General features: G+C 60.8%; 1 protein-coding gene across 26 annotated transcripts in view; it reads left to right on the forward strand.

The window, feature by feature from the left end:
• Window positions 1–2,720: 2,720 nt before the first annotated feature.
• The window catches only part of TSNARE1 (t-SNARE domain containing 1), a 554,353-nt gene continuing 542,325 nt past the window's right edge, over window positions 2,721–14,748 (forward strand). For 21 of the 26 annotated variants that reach the window (XR_012672221.1, XR_012672220.1, XR_012672222.1 and 18 more), the window contains exon 1: window positions 2,812–2,890. The gene's annotated coding sequence lies outside the window, so the exon portion shown is untranslated. Of the gene's footprint in view, window positions 2,891–14,748 lie in introns of all 26 variants that reach the window. The other 5 variants (XM_075141073.1, XM_075141070.1, XM_075141068.1 and 2 more) reach the window with 4 other exon arrangements.

Below are 14,748 nucleotides of genomic sequence, written 5' to 3' on the forward strand. Positions count from 1 at the left end.
AACGTTTTGATAAGAGCATTACTTGCTTTATCCTATGTCTAACAAAGAAACTCATTAGACGACATAAAGAAACGGCATGGCAATAGAGGTTGACGAAAAGCCAGGAGGTATTGTTATAACAAAACCAAATCAACACAGCTTAGGAAAAAGTAACCAAGAGGACAACAGGATAACTTTTCTATAAATACTTTAATAGCATAGCTATTAAAAGGTTATGATTTAAGATGATTCACAAAACAAACCAGTGAGCCAAAAGGAAACTCCTTCCAAACACTGGAAGAAATCCCCCAAAGATACAGTCAACCTAACTGGATAATCAGCTCAGCAGGAAAGAGGTGAAAGCATCATTGCTGAGTTTATTCAAATTCAGGTAGAGATCCTCTGACGCATCCCACTGCATCTTTGTAGAGGAACCAGGGCAATTTTCCAAAGCAGAAACACGCTGACAACTTCACCCCTGAGTCACCTTCACCAAACCCCTCCAGGAACGCAGCTCTGACCTCCGTGTGTTTCGCTCACCCTGGAAACGAAATCACTGCTTCCACCTGGGGAAATGCCACGCAGCAGATGGCGAACGGGCAACCTCCTCCCAGTGAAAGACCACAAACATGAAGATTAAACCGTTTAAATAAAGTTTTGGCCCTTAGGGCTCTTGGTCCTCATACAGCTCACTATATATTTTTCAGATTTGTAGATGCTATTGCTACGGCATGGAACAAAGTTGTTAATTTTTTTTTTCCTCGATTCAGAGAAAGCATCATCTTAGACAATGCAAGACACCTTGCCTGCTTACGTAAAAAGGCCCGATTTCCACACCATGCCAAGAACCTACCCTTGCCTCTTTCTGAAAGCTGTAACAGATCAATAAGCAGCTGGTAATAACAAGGACCAGTCCTGACGCACACAATACGAAGGTTTGCAAAAGCCCACATGCCTCAGAAGAAAAATGTCCCAAGAGAACGCACGGTATTATTATTGTATGAATAACACACTTATTGATTAAGCAGTATTTCTTCAACTACGAAATGCAAAACCAGCAGGATGCAGACTGCAAACCAAAGCAATCATGTGAGTTTTATCTCACTGTAATTTTTATGATTGCTGTCCCTCGGAATAATTTGTCTGTGTTTTATATTGGCACATGTTTATATATTTCTTTTCTTATTTACTTTCATGAGGCTCACACTGAAAGTAAATATGATTTGTACTGAAAATTACTGGACTGCCCTGAATTTTGCACAGTGGTTTTGAACCGTAATTTATGCTTCTTGCAGGATTAACCTACTCTTCCTTCCCCCCCTTAACTGCCCCCAAAAAACCACCCAGCAAGACACAGCAGTGCATTGCACATGTAACTGTAGTCAGAGGATTTTGCAGACGGCAAGCAGGACAGCTGTATTTCGTTATCAATGCATTTTTTATGCCCTTTTCCTAAGGGATTTTCTTTAGAGTCCGCAGAAATAAATGATTTACCAACGCAGCAAAAGATCGAGGAAACCGCTCTGATAGCGGTTTGGTGCTGTAAAACTCTGAAGTTTATGGAGGCTCAGGTGGCCCCTCAGCCCTTTTAAAACTTTTTTTGGCAGGGCTATTGGTGCAGAACTACATTTCTGAAAAGGCAGCTGGCTTGTCAACCCCTTGTTAAAATGAATTGTTGTTTAAAGGCCCCATCAAAAAAAATCCTTGCTTTATAACTCCTTTTGCAAAGCCAACCACCACGTAAAGCTGCTGTCACTTCGCAAATAAAAAGCAAACCCCTCCCAGGTACAGTGAGCCAGACTGCTCTATCAAAGCACTTTTTTGGTGACCCTCCAATCTTGGTCTGCAATTTGTGGTGTTTTGAACAGCATTAGTAGCTTTAGTAGCAGCGAGTCGGTGATTTTTATTTATTTATTTCTGTTCCTGCGTGCCAGGCAATGTGTAACTACAAAGGAGGGCACAAACCTGTCCTCAAAAAGCTTATGCTGCTCTCACGAGTAAGGAAAAGCAGCTGTTAATGATTAAAGGAGAATGGGCTTATCCAGCAATAGAGCCTGAAGGGCTCGCCAGCTGATGAAATCAAAGGCTGACCACATCACTTACAGTCCCACCCCCATCAAAGGCTAACCAGATCACCCACAGTCCCACCCGGGGGCTCCTCACCGGGTAGGTCCCTGTGGCTGGACCCCCGAGAGGAGCTAGCAGAGATGTTCAGCCCAGCGTTTTAAATAACGATACATAGGAGAGGAGCGCCAGGGCTGGTGGGGTACGGCAGGACAGAGGAGAGAGGGGAGAAGGGAAGGTGTTAGGCGGGCAGGGAAAGGACATTGCTACCTTACAGGCCGGAGGAGACTGGACAGGGGGATCCCCAGGAAGGGGAACCGCAGCAGGGAGCCCGTGAGGGGACGGGAGGCTGAGGGGGCGGCGGCCGGGCCTTGGGGAGGGCGGCTGCAGGAAGAAGGTGGGACCCGGCGAGTCTCAGGGGGTCTGGCGGGTCCCCCCGTAGGGGCGGGAAGGGGGGAGGAGGAGGGTGGGAAAAGGAGCGGGGAGAACGGCTCCCGCGGGGCCGCGCCCCGCAGCGCCCTGAGGCGGGAGGCGCTGAGGGAGACGAAGGTGGGGCTGGCGCTGAGGGGCGGTGGGCGGGGCCACGGAGGTTGCCAGTCACATTCGGGTCGGCCCCTCCGGGGATTGGTCGCTAGGGGAAGGGGGGGGGGCCAGCCTCGCGGTGCCGGCTGGGAGATGCAGTCCGGGGCGGTGCCCGCGGCGGCGGCACCTGCGGGCTGGGGACTCCAGCGGGCGGGGCGGGGTGAGGGGAGGCGAACACGTGGTCAGGGCGGGCGCGCCGGGGTCACGTGATGTTTGGGTGCTGGCGGCGCGACGCAGCTTCGCGGCGACGAGCGCGCGGCGGCAGGTGAGAGGCGCGGGCGGGGCGGCGGCGCGTGCCGGACCTACCCCGCCCCCGGGCGCGCGCGGCCTGAGCGTGGGTGTGACCCGGCAGTGACCCGGGAGTGACCCGGGTGTGACCCGAGTGTGACCCGGCCTGGGGGGTGTGACAGAGGGACAGAGCTGGCCTTCATGGGGGGCACCGCGGGAAGGGGGCTGGTTCTGCAGGGAGAGAGAGTGTGTGACACGGGGACAGGGCTGGCCTGTCCCAGGGTGTGTGTGGAGCTTGGGGACAGGGCTGGCCTGTCCCAGGGTGTGTGTGGAGCTTGGGGACAGGGCTGGCCTGTACCAGGGTGTGTGTGGAGCTTGGGGACAGGGCTGGCCTGTACCAGGGTGTGTGTGGAGCTTGGGGACAGGGCTGGCCTGTCCCAGGGTGTGTGTGCAGCCTGGGGACAGGGCTGTCCTGTCCCAGGGTGTGTGTGGAGCTTGGGGACAGGGCTGGCCTGTCCCGGGGTGTGTGTTGAGCTTGGGGACAGGACTGGCCTGTCACAGGTTGTGTTTGCAGCTTGGGGACAGGGCTGGTGTGGCACAGAGTGTTTGTATGACATAATGACAGGGCTGGAATGTCACAGACGATGTCTGTGACATAAGGAGAGGGCTGGCGCGTCCCAGGGTGTCTTGTGTGCAGCTTGGGGACAGGGCTGGCCTGTCCCAGGGTGTGTGTGGAGCTTGGGGACAGGCCTGGCCTGTCACTGTCTGTGTGTGCAGCCTGGGGACAGGGCTGGCCTTTCCCAGGGTGTGTGTGGAGCTTGGGGACAGGGCTGGCCTGTCCCAGGGTGTGTGTGGAGCTTGGGGACAGGGCTGGCCTGTCCCAGGGTGTGTGTGCAGCTTGGGGACAGGGCTGGCCTGTCCCAGGGTGTGTGTGGAGCTTGGGACAGGGCTGGCCTGTCCCAGGCTGTGTGTGGAGCTTGGGGACAGGGCTGGCCTGTCCCATGGTGTGTGTGGAGCTTGGGGACAGGGCTGGCGCGTCCCAGGGTGTCTTGTGTGCAGCTTGGGGACAGGGCGGGCCTGTCCCAGGGTGTGTGTGGAGCTTGGGACAGGGCTGGCCTGTCCCAGGGTGTGTGTGCAGCTTGGGGACAGGGCTGGCCTGTCCCAGGGTGTGTGTGGAGCTTGGGGACAGGGCTGGCCTGTCCCAGGGTGTGTTTGGAGCTTGGGGACAGGGCTGGCCTGTCACTGTGTGTGTGTGGAGCTTGGGGACAGGGCTGGCCTGTCCCAGGGTGTGTGTGCAGCTTGGGGACAGGGCTGGCCTGTCCCAGGGTGTGTGTGCAGCTTGGGGACAGGGCTGGCGCGTCCCAGGGTGTCTTGTGTGCAGCTTGGGGACAGGGTTGGCCTGTCCCAGGGTGTGTGTGGAGCTTGGGGACAGGGCTGGCCTGTCCCAGGGTGTGTGTGTGTGGAGCTTGGGGACAGGGCTGTCCTGTCCCAGGGTGTGTTTGGAGCTTGGGGACAGGACTGGCCTGTCACAGGTTGTGTTTGCAGCTTGGGGACAGGGCTGGTGTGGCACAGAGTGTTTGTATGACATAATGACAGGACTGGAATGTCACAGACGATGTCTGTGACATAAGGAGAGGGCTGTCCTGTCCCGGGGTGTGCGTGGAGCTTGGGGACAGGGCTGGCCTGTCCATGGTGTGTGTGGAGCTTGGGGACAGTGCTGGCCTGTCACTGTGTGTGTGTGGAGCTTGGGGACAGGGCTGGCCTGTCACTGTGTGTGTGTGGAGCCTGGGGACAGGGCTGGCCTGTCCCATGGTGTGTGTGGAGCTTGGGGACAGGGCTGTCCTGTCCCAGGGTGTGTGTGGAGCTTGGGGACAGGGCTGGCCTGTCCCAGGTTGTGTGTGGAGCTTGGGGACAGGGCTGGCCTGTCCCAGGGTGTGTGTGGAGCTTGGGGACAGGGCTGGCCTTTCCCAGGGTGTGTGTGGAGCTTGGGGACAGGGCTGGCCTGTCCCAGGGTGTGTGTGTGGAGCTTGGGGACAGTGCTGGCCTGTCACTGTGTGTTTGTGGAGCTTGGGGACAGGGCTGTCCTGTCCCAGGGTGTGTGTGCAGCTTGGGGACAGGGCTGGCCTTCCTGGGGTGTGTGTGGAGCTTGGGGACAGGGCTGGCCTGTCCCAGGGTGTGTGTGGAGCTTGGGGACAGGGCGGGCCTGTCCCAGGGTGTGTGTGGAGCTTGGGGACAGGGCTGGCGCGTCCCAGGGTGTCTTGTGTGCAGCTTGGGGACAGGGTTGGCCTGTCCCAGGGTGTGTGTGGAGCTTGGGGACACGACTGGCCTGTCACAGGTTGTGTTTGCAGCTTGGGAACAGGGCTGGTGTGGCACAGAGTGTTTGTATGACATAATGACAGGGCTGGAATGTCACAGGCGATGTCTGTGACATAAGGAGAGGGCTGGCGCGTCCCAGGGTGTCTTGTGTGCAGCTTGGGGACAGGGCTGGCCTGTCCCAGGGTGTGTGTGCAGCTTGGGGACAGGGCTGGCCTGTCCCTGGGTGTGTGTGGAGCCTGGGGAAAGGGCTGGCCTGTCCCAGGGTGTGTTTGCAGCTTGGGGACAGGGCTGGTGTGGCACAGAGTGTTTGTATGACATAATGACAGGGCTGGAATGTCACAGGCGATGTCTGTGACATAAGGAGAGGGCTGGCGCGTCCCAGGGTGTCTTGTGTGCAGCTTGGGGACAGGGCTGGCCTGTCCCTGGCTGTGTGTGGAGCTTGGGGACAGGGCTGTCCTGTCCCATGGTGTGTCTGGAGCTTGGGGACAGGGCTGGCCTGTCCCAGGGTGTGTGTGGAGCTTGGGGACAGTGCTGGCCTGTCACTGTGTGTGTGTGCAGCCTGGGGACAGGGCTGGCCTGTCACTGTGTGTGTGTGGAGCTTGGGGACAGGGCTGGCCTGTCCCATGGTGTGTGTGCAGCCTGGGGACAGGGCTGGCCTGTCACTGTCTGTGTGTGTGGAGCTTGGGGACAGGGCTGGCCTGTCCCAGGTTGTGTGTGGAGCTTGGGGACAGGGCTGGCCTGTCTCAGGGGGTGTGTGGAGCTTGGGGACAGGGCTGGCCTGTCCCAGGGTGTCTTGTGTGGAGCTTGGGGACAGGGCTGGCCTTTTCCAGGGTGTGTGTGCAGCCTGGGGACAGGGCTGGCGTTCCTGGGGTGTGTGTGGAGCCTGGGGACAGTGCTGTCGCGTCCCAGGGTGTCTTGTGTGCAGCTTGGGGACAGGGCTGGCGTGTCCCATGGTGTGTGTGGAGCTTGGGGACAGGACTGGCCTGTCCCAGGTTGTGTGTGGAGCTTGGGGACAGGGTTGGCCTGTCCCAGGGTGTGTGTGGAGCTTGGGGACAGGGCTGTTCTGTCCCGTGGCGTGTGTGGAGCTTGGGGACAGGGCTGGCCTGTCCCAGGGTGTGTGTGTGGGGAGCTTGGGGACAGTGCTGGCCTGTCACTGTGTGTGTGTGGAGCTTGGGGACAGGGCTGGCCTGTCACTGTGTGTGCGTGCAGCCTGGGGACAGTACTGGCCTGTCCCAGGGTGTGTTTGCAGCTTGGGAACAGGGCTGGTGTGGCAGAGAGTGTTTGTATGACATAATGACAGGGCTGGAATGTCACAGGTGATGTCTGTGACATAAGGAGAGGGCTGGCGCGTCCCAGGGTGTCTTGTGTGCAGCTTGGGGACAGGGCTGGCCTGTCCCAGGGTGTGTGTGGAGCTTGGGGACAGGGCTGTCCTGTCCCAGGGTGTGTGTGGAGCTTGGGGACAGGGCTGGCCTGTCACTGTGTGTGTGTGCAGCCTGGGGACGGGGCTGGCCTGTCACTGTGTGTGTGTGGAGCTTGGGGACAGGGCTGGCCTGTCACTGTGTGTGTGTGCAGCCTGGGGACAGGGCTGGCCTGTCCCAGGGTGAGTGTGGAGCTTGGGGACAGGGCGGGCCTGTCCCAGGGTGTGTGTGCAGTTTGGGGACAGGGCTGGCGCGTCCTAGGGTGTCTTGTGTGCAGCTTGGGGACAGGGTTGGCCTGTCCCAGGGTGTGTGTGGAGCTTGTGGACAGGTCTGGCCTTTCACAGGTTGTGTTTGCAGCTTGGGCACAGCTCTGGTGTGGCACAGAGTGTTTGTATGACATAATGACAGGGCTGGAATGTCACAGGCGATGTCTGTGACATAAGGAGAGGGCTGGCGCGTCCCAGGGTGTGTGTGGAGCTTGGGGACAGGGCTGGCCTGTTCCTGGCTGTGTGTGGAGCTTGGGGACAGGGCTGGCCTCTCCCAGGGTGTGGTGTGGGGAGTTTGGGGACAGGGCTGGCCTGTCCCATGGTGTGTGTGGAGCCTGGGGACAGGGCTGTCCTGTCCCATGGTGTGTGTGGAGCTTGGGGACAGGGCTGGCCTGTCCCATGGTGTGTGTGGAGCTTGGGGACAGGGCTGGCCTTTCCCAGGGTGTGTGTGGAGCTTGGGGACAGGGCTGGCCTGTCTTGGGGTGTGTGTGGAGCTTGGGGACAGGGCGGGCCTGTCCCAGGGTGTGTGTGTGGAGCTTGGGGACAGGGCTGTCCTGTCCCAGGGTGTGTGTGCAGCTTGGGGACAGAGCTGGCCTTCCTGGGGTGTGTGTGGAGCTTGGGGACAGGGCTGGCGCGTCCCAGGGTGTCTTGTGTGCAGCTTGGGGACAGGGCTGCCCTGTCCCGGGGCGTCTTGTGTGGAGCTTGGGGACAGGACTGGCCTGTCACAGGTTGTGTTTGCAGCTTGGGGACAGGGCTGGTGTGGCACAGAGTGTTTGTATGACATAATGACAGGACTGGAATGTCACAGACGATGTCTGTGACATAAGGAGAGAGCTGTCCTGTCCCTGGCTGTGTGTGGAGCTTGGGGACAGTGCTGTCCTGTCCCAGGGTGTGTGTGGAGCTTGGGGACAGGGCTGTCCTGTCCCAGGGTGTGTGTGGAGCTTGGGGACAGGGCTGGCCTGTCCCTGGCTGTGTGTGGAGCTTGGGGACAGGGCTGGCCTGTCCCAGGTTGTCTGTGGAGCTTGGGGACAAGGCTGGCCTGTCCCAGGGTGTGGTGTGGGGAGCTTGGGGACAGTGCTGGCCTGTCCCAGGGTGTGTGTGGAGCTTGGGGACAGGGCTGGCATGTCCCGGGGTGTGTGTGGAGCTTGGGGACAGGGCTGGCCTGTCACTGTCTGTGTGTGTGGAGCTTGGGGACAGGGGTGGCACGTCCCAGGTTGTGTGTGGAGCTTGGGGACAGGGCTGGCCTGTCTCAGGGTGTGTGTGGAGCTTGGGGACAGGGCTGGCCTGTCCCGGGGTGTCTTGTGTGGAGCTTGGGGACAGGGCTGGCCTGTCTCAGGGTGTGTGTGGAGCTTGGGGACAGGGCTGGCGCGTCCCAGGGTGTCTTGTGTGCAGCTTGGGGACAGGGCTGGCCTGTCTTGGGGTGTGTGTGGAGCTTGGGGACAGGGCTGGCCTGTCCCAGGGTGTCTTGTGTGCAGCTTGGGGACAGGGTTGGCGCGTCCCAGGGTGTCTTGTGTGCAGCTTGGGGACAGGGCTGGCCTGTCCCAGGGTGTGTGTGGAGCTTGGGGAAAGGGCTGGCCTGTCCCAGGGTGTGTTTGCAGCTTGGGGACAGGGCTGGTGTGGCACAGAGTGTTTGTATGACATAATGACAGGGCTGGAATGTCACAGGCGATGTCTGTGACATAAGGAGAGGGCTGGCGCGTCCCAGGGTGTCTTGTGTGCAGCTTGGGGACAGGGCTGGCCTGTCCCTGGCTGTGTGTGGAGCTTGGGGACAGGGCTGTCCTGTCCCATGGTGTGTCTGGAGCTTGGGGACAGGGCTGGCCTGTCCCAGGGTGTGTGTGGAGCTTGGGGACAGTGCTGGCCTGTCACTGTGTGTGTGTGCAGCCTGGGGACAGGGCTGGCCTGTCACTGTGTGTGTGTGGAGCTTGGGAACAGGGCTGGCCTGTCACTGTGTGTGTGTGCAGCCTGGGGACAGGGCTGGCCTGTCACTGTCTGTGTGTGTGGAGCTTGGGGACAGGGCTGGCCTGTCCCAGGTTGTGTGTGGAGCTTGGGGACAGGGCTGGCCTGTCTCAGGGGGTGTGTGGAGCTTGGGGACAGGGCTGGCCTGTCCCAGGGTGTCTTGTGTGGAGCTTGGGGACAGGGCTGGCCTTTTCCAGGGTGTGTGTGCAGCCTGGGGACAGGGCTGGCGTTCCTGGGGTGTGTGTGGAGCTTGGGGACAGTGCTGTCGCGTCCCAGGGTGTCTTGTGTGCAGCTTGGGGACAGGGCTGGCGTGTCCCATGGTGTGTGTGCAGCTTGGGGACAGGACTGGCCTGTCCCAGGGTGTCTTGTGTGCAGCTTGGGGACAGGGCTGGCCTGTCCCAGGTTGTGTGTGGAGCTTGGGGACAGGGTTGGCCTGTCCCAGGGTGTGTGTGGAGCTTGGGGACAGGGCTGTTCTGTCCCGTGGCGTGTGTGGAGCTTGGGGACAGGGCTGGCCTGTCCCAGGGTGTGTGTGTGGGGAGCTTGGGGACAGTGCTGGCCTGTCACTGTGTGTGTGTGGAGCTTGGGGACAGGGCTGGCCTGTCACTGTGTGTGCGTGCAGCCTGGGGACAGTACTGGCCTGTCCCAGGGTGTGTTTGCAGCTTGGGAACAGGGCTGGTGTGGCAGAGAGTGTTTGTATGACATAATGACAGGGCTGGAATGTCACAGGTGATGTCTGTGACATAAGGAGAGGGCTGGCGCGTCCCAGGGTGTCTTGTGTGCAGCTTGGGGACAGGGCTGGCCTGTCCCAGGGTGTGTGTGGAGCTTGGGGACAGGGCTGTCCTGTCCCAGGGTGTGTGTGGAGCTTGGGGACAGGGCTGGCCTGTCACTGTGTGTGTGTGCAGCCTGGGGACAGGGCTGGCCTGTCACTGTGTGTGTGTGGAGCTTGGGGACAGGGCTGGCCTGTCACTGTGTGTGTGTGCAGCCTGGGGACAGGGCTGGCCTGTCCCAGGGTGAGTGTGGAGCTTGGGGACAGGGCGGGCCTGTCCCAGGGTGTGTGTGCAGTTTGGGGACAGGGCTGGCGCGTCCTAGGGTGTCTTGTGTGCAGCTTGGGGACAGGGTTGGCCTGTCCCAGGGTGTGTGTGGAGCTTGTGGACAGGTCTGGCCTTTCACAGGTTGTGTTTGCAGCTTGGGGACAGCTCTGGTGTGGCACAGAGTGTTTGTATGACATAATGACAGGGCTGGAATGTCACAGGCGATGTCTGTGACATAAGGAGAGGGCTGGCGCGTCCCAGGGTGTGTGTGGAGCTTGGGGACAGGGCTGGCCTGTCCCTGGCTGTGTGTGGAGCTTGGGGACAGGGCTGGCCTCTCCCAGGGTGTGGTGTGGGGAGTTTGGGGACAGGGCTGGCCTGTCACTGTGTGTGTGTGGAGCTTGGGGACAGGGCTGGCCTGTCACTGTGTGTGTGTGGAGCTTGGGGACAGGGCTGGCCTGTCCCAGGGTGTGTGTGGAGCTTGGGGACAGGGCTGGCCTGTCCCATGGTGTGTGTGGAGCTTGGGGACAGGGCTGGCCTTTCCCAGGGTGTGTGTGGAGCTTGGGGACAGGGCTGGCCTGTCTTGGGGTGTGTGTGGAGCTTGGGGACAGGGCGGGCCTGTCCCAGGGTGTGTGTGTGGAGCTTGGGGACAGGGCTGGCCTGTCCCAGGGTGTGTGTGCAGCTTGGGGACAGAGCTGGCCTTCCTGGGGTGTGTGTGGAGCTTGGGGACAGGGCTGGCGCGTCCCAGGGTGTCTTGTGTGCAGCTTGGGGACAGGGCTGCCCTGTCCCGGGGCGTCTTGTGTGGAGCTTGGGGACAGGACTGGCCTGTCACAGGTTGTGTTTGCAGCTTGGGGACAGGGCTGGTGTGGCACAGAGTGTTTGTATGACATAATGACAGGACTGGAATGTCACAGACGATGTCTGTGACATAAGGAGAGAGCTGTCCTGTCCCTGGCTGTGTGTGGAGCTTGGGGACAGTGCTGTCCTGTCCCATGGTGTGTGTGGAGCTTGGGGACAGGGCTGTCCTGTCCCAGGGTGTGTGTGGAGCTTGGGGACAGGGCTGGCCTGTCCCTGGCTGTGTGTGGAGCTTGGGGACAGTGCTGGCCTGTCACTGTGTGTGTGTGCAGCCTGGGGACAGGGCTGGCCTGTCACTGTGTGTGTGTGGAGCTTGGGGACAGGGCTGGCCTGTCCCATGGTGTGTGTGCAGCCTGGGGACAGGGCTGGCCTGTCACTGTCTGTGTGTGTGGAGCTTGGGGACAGGGCTGGCCTGTCCCAGGTTGTGTGTGGAGCTTGGGGACAGGGCTGGCCTGTCCCAGGGTGTCTTGTGTGGAGCTTGGGGACAGGGCTGGCCTTTTCCAGGGTGTGTGTGCAGCCTGGGGACAGGGCTGGCGTTCCTGGGGTGTGTGTGGAGCTTGGGGACAGTGCTGTCGCGTCCCAGGGTGTCTTGTGTGCAGCTTGGGGACAGGGCTGGCGTGTCCCATGGTGTGTGTGGAGCTTGGGGACAGGACTGGCCTGTCCCAGGGTGTCTTGTGTGCAGCTTGGGGACAGGGCTGGCCTGTCCCAGGTTGTGTGTGGAGCTTGGGGACAGGGCTGGCCTGTCCCAGGGTGTGTGTGTGGGGAGCTTGGGGACAGTGCTGGCCTGTCACTGTGTGTGTGTGGAGCTTGGGGACAGGGCTGGCCTGTCACTGTGTGTGCGTGCAGCCTGGGGACAGTACTGGCCTGTCCCAGGGTGTGTTTGCAGCTTGGGAACAGGGCTGGTGTGGCAGAGAGTGTTTGTATGACATAATGACAGGGCTGGAATGTCACAGGTGATGTCTGTGACATAAGGAGAGGGCTGGCGCGTCCCAGGGTGTCTTGTGTGCAGCCTGGGGACAGGGCTGGCCTGTCCCAGGGTGTGTGTGGAGCTTGGGGACAGGGCTGTCCTGTCCCAGGGTGTGTGTGGAGCTTGGGGACAGGGCTGGCCTGTCACTGTGTGTGTGTGCAGCCTGGGGACAGGGCTGGCCTGTCACTGTGTGTGTGTGGAGCTTGGGGACAGGGCTGGCCTGTCACTGTGTGTGTTTGCAGCCTGGGGACAGGGCTGGCCTGTCCCAGGGTGAGTGTGGAGCTTGGGGACAGGGCGGGCCTGTCCCAGGGTGTGTGTGCAGTTTGGGGACAGGGCTGGCGCGTCCTAGGGTGTCTTGTGTGCAGCTTGGGGACAGGGTTGGCCTGTCCCAGGGTGTGTGTGGAGCTTGTGGACAGGTCTGGCCTTTCACAGGTTGTGTTTGCAGCTTGGGGACAGCTCTGGTGTGGCACAGAGTGTTTGTATGACATAATGACAGGGCTGGAATGTCACAGGCGATGTCTGTGACATAAGGAGAGGGCTGGCGCGTCCCAGGGTGTGTGTGGAGCTTGGGGACAGGGCTGGCCTGTCCCTGGGTGTGTGTGGAGCTTGGGGACAGGGCTGGCCTGTCCCAGGGTGTGGTGTGGGGAGTTTGGGGACAGGGCTGGCCTGTCACTGTGTGTGTGTGGAGCTTGGGGACAGGGCTGGCCTGTCACTGTGTGTGTGTGGAGCCTGGGGACAGGGCTGTCCTGTCCCATGGTGTGTGTGGAGCTTGGGGACAGGGCTGGCCTGTCCCATGGTGTGTGTGGAGCTTGGGGACAGGGCTGGCCTTTCCCAGGGTGTGTGTGGAGCTTGGGGACAGGGCTGGCCTGTCACTGTGTGTGTGTGGAGCTTGGGGACAGGGCGGGCCTGTCCCAGGGTGTGTGTGTGGAGCTTGGGGACAGGGCTGTCCTGTCCCAGGGTGTGTGTGCAGCTTGGGGACAGAGCTGGCCTTCCTGGGGTGTGTGTGGAGCTTGGGGACAGGGCTGGCGCGTCCCAGGGTGTCTTGTGTGCAGCTTGGGGACAGGGCTGCCCTGTCCCGGGGCGTCTTGTGTGGAGCTTGGGGACAGGACTGGCCTGTCACAGGTTGTGTTTGCAGCTTGGGGACAGGGCTGGTGTGGCACAGAGTGTTTGTATGACATAATGACAGGACTGGAATGTCACAGACGATGTCTGTGACATAAGGAGAGAGCTGTCCTGTCCCTGGCTGTGTGTGGAGCTTGGGGACAGTGCTGTCCTGTCCCATGGTGTGTGTGGAGCTTGGGGACAGGGCTGTCCTGTCCCAGGGTGTGTGTGGAGCGTGGGGACAGGGCTGGCCTGTCCCTGGCTGTGTGTGGAGCTTGGGGACAGGGCTGGCCTGTCCCAGGTTGTGTGTGGAGCTTGGGGACAAGGCTGGCCTGTCCCAGGGTGTGGTGTGGGGAGCTTGGGGACAGTGCTGGCCTGTCCCAGGGTGTGTGTGGAGCTTGGGGACAGGGCTGGCATGTCCCGGGGTGTGTGTGGAGCTTGGGGACAGGGCTGGCCTGTCACTGTCTGTGTGTGTGGAGCTTGGGGACAGGGGTGGCACGTCCCAGGTTGTGTGTGGAGCTTGGGGACAGGGGTGGCACGTCCCAGGTTGTGTGTGGAGCTTGGGGACAGGGCTGGCCTGTCTCAGGGTGTGTGTGGAGCTTGGGGACAGGGCTGGCGCGTCCCAGGGTGTCTTGTGTGCAGCTTGGGGACAGGGCTGGCCTGTCACAGGTTGTGTGTTGATCTTGGGGACAGGGCTGGCCTGTCCCAGGGTGTCTTGTGTGCAGGTGGGGACAGGGCTGGCCTGTCCTGGGGTGTGTGTGGAGCTTGGGGACAGGGCGGGCCTGTCGCAGGGTGTGTGTGCAGTTTGGGGACAGGGCTGGCGCGTCCCAGGGTGTCTTGTGTGCAGCTTGGGGACAGGGCTGGCCTGTCACAGGTTGTGTGTTGATCTTGGGGACAGGGCTGGCCTGTCCCAGGGTGTCTTGTGTGCAGGTAGGGACAGGGCTGGCCTGTCACTTTGTGTGTGTGGAGCTTGGGGACAGGGCGGGCCTGTCCCAGGGTGTGTGTGGAGCTTGGGGACAGGGCTGGCCTGTCCCAGGGTGTGGTGTGGGGAGCTTGGGGTCAGGGCTGGCCTGTCACTGTGTGTGTGTGGAGCTTGGGTACACGGCTGGCCTGGACCAGGTTGTGTGTGGAGCTTGGGGACAGGGCTGGCCTGTCCCGGAGTGTCTTGTGTGGAGCTTGGGGACAGGGCTGGCCTGTCTTGGGGTGTGTGTGGAGCTTGGGGACAGGGCTGGCCTGTCCCAGGGTGTCTTGTGTGCAGCTTGGGGACAGGGTTGGCGCGTCCCAGGGTGTCTTGTGTGCAGCTTGGGGACAGGGTTGGCCTGTCCCAGGGTGTGTGTGGAGCTTGGGGAAAGGGCTGACCTGTCACAGGTTGTGTTTGCAGCTTGGGGACAGGGCTGGTGTGGCACAGAGTGTTTGTATGACATAATGACAGGGCTGGAATGTCACAGGCGATGTCTGTGACATAAGGAGAGGGCTGTCCTGTCCCAGGGTGTGTGTGGAGCTTGGGGACAGGGCTGGCCTGTCACTGTGTGTGTGTGGAGCTTGGGGACAGGGCTGGCCTGTCATTGTGTGTGTGTGCAGCCTGGGGACAGGGCTGGCCTGTCCCAGGTTATGTTTGGAGCTTGGGGACAGGACTGGCCTGTCCCGGGGTGTCTTGTGTGCAGCTTGGGGACAGGGCTGGCCTGTCTCAGGGTGTGTGTGGAGCTTGGGGACAGGGCTGTCCTGTCCCAGGGTGTGTGTGTGCAGCTTGGGGACAGGGCTGGCCTGTCACAGGTTGTGTGTTGAGCTTGGGGACAGGGCTGGCCTGTCCCAGGGTGTCTTGTGTGGAGCTTGGGGACAGGGCTGGCCTGTCCCAGGGTGTGTGTGGAGCTTGGGGACAGGGCTGGCCTGTCCCAGGGTGTGTGTGTGTGGAGCTTGGGGACAGAGCTGGCCTGTCACTGTGTGTGTATGGAGCTTGGGGTCAGGGCTGGCCTGTCACTGTGTGTGTA

This window comes from Calonectris borealis, chromosome 2, assembly GCF_964195595.1.
Source record: "Calonectris borealis chromosome 2, bCalBor7.hap1.2, whole genome shotgun sequence".
In the NCBI taxonomy this organism is placed as follows: domain Eukaryota; kingdom Metazoa; phylum Chordata; class Aves; order Procellariiformes; family Procellariidae; genus Calonectris; species Calonectris borealis.